Source organism: Chrysochloris asiatica, unplaced genomic scaffold, assembly GCF_000296735.1.
Source record: "Chrysochloris asiatica unplaced genomic scaffold, ChrAsi1.0 scaffold00059, whole genome shotgun sequence".
Lineage (NCBI taxonomy): Eukaryota > Metazoa > Chordata > Mammalia > Afrosoricida > Chrysochloridae > Chrysochloris > Chrysochloris asiatica.
Window position 1 is genome coordinate 9,539,083 of NW_006408577.1, and position 1,679 is coordinate 9,540,761.

The following is a 1,679-nucleotide window of genomic DNA, read 5'->3' on the forward strand; positions in this document are numbered from 1 at the left end:
ACCTCAAACCTTCATGGTAGGTGTATAATTTTTCACCTTACTAATATTGTGCTTGTCCACATAATTTATTTTGTTGGCAGAAGTAACAAGTGTCAGTTTCAAGCCTGGGTGTAAGAGATTTCTACTCACCCTTCTAGAAGTTTTCAACTTCTTCCATCAAAAAAACATGTTCCAGGTAGCGGCGTCCCTCGAACCTGGGCCTAGAAAGAGACATGAAGCAGAACACTCTCAGCTGATTTGCACATTTGCAGTCAGAAACTGTACAGATTTGTAAGTATTAAAATTAAGAACTTTTGTTTGAAGCCACTGAGCATGGAATAGTTTTATTAAGGATCATCTGACTTTAAAAGGTGGATCACAAATATTCACAACATTAATTTTCACAAAAAATATTTCTTATATTGAAATATTTTGAAAACATATCATTTGTAAGAAGTAAGAAAATATAACGGTCTGTCATATTCTAATATAGTTAGACCTTGTCTATGAAAAGAATGTAAAAACATTATACATTAGATATAGTATGGTCTGGTACTATACAATAAATACTAGACTGTTAACTGCAAAGTCAGCAGTTCAAACCCACCATCTGCTCCTCAGAAACCTTATACAGGGTCACTATGAGTCAGAATTGATTTGATAGCACATAACAGTAATAAGAACATAATTAACATAAAGTCACAAGAAAAACAAATTTCTGAATGATTTATATCTATGTATATGAAAATAAAAATCATGAAATTTTAATAACTGCTCAATCATATATTCAGAAATTATAAATTTATTTATTAATCAAAGAGGAGATTTATATCCATTTCTTTGAATATAAAACAAGAAATCAAAGAGATGGTAAATATACATCAAAGAAGTTATCCAAAATAATGCATTGTTTTGAGCACTCTAAAATTATATGATCTCTCATTATGAATATGATACCATTTGATTTGACCATCTGACTTCTGTATTTTATTGGTTTATTTTCTGGCCAGAAAAGTCATCAAAAGTTATTCTTCAAATCTTTCATAAATTAGAAGTTGAAAAACTTCACTAAAACAAACACAAATTTAATGTTGAACATAAAAAAAAAAACTCATCTTTTTCTGAACCTCACATTCACAATACACGTTTTGACATTTGCCAGGAAAAAGGAAACTTGATGTCCTTTGAAATAAAAGGTTATATTTATCTCTAAATATAAAATACAGGTAGATTTCTCAGAGATGTCTTTTTATATATTTAAAAAAATACTTAAGATCAAGGTGTTGCATTGTAGGGTAAGCAATGGACTGCTAACAACAAAGTTGGCAGTTTAAACCCACCAGTCACTATTTGAAAACATTAAACAAAATTAATATGAGTCGTAACTAACTTAATGGCACTTAACAACAGCATTTCAATGAATTTAGAAACCATTCCATAATCAGTACTAATTACTAATTAACTGGTAACGCATCTGTCAGTTTGTTGTTCTTTGTTGCTGTGATGCCTGAAGTTATGCCACCAGTATTTTAAATAAAAACATGGTCATGCATGGTAGACATGTCACAGTGGAGCGTCCAGACTAACACAGACCCAGCAGAAGACCACTTCTGAATGCTTAGCAACCGAAAACCTTGTGAATAGCAGTGGGACATCATCAGATATAATGACAAAGGATGAAAACCTTATGAATAGTAGCA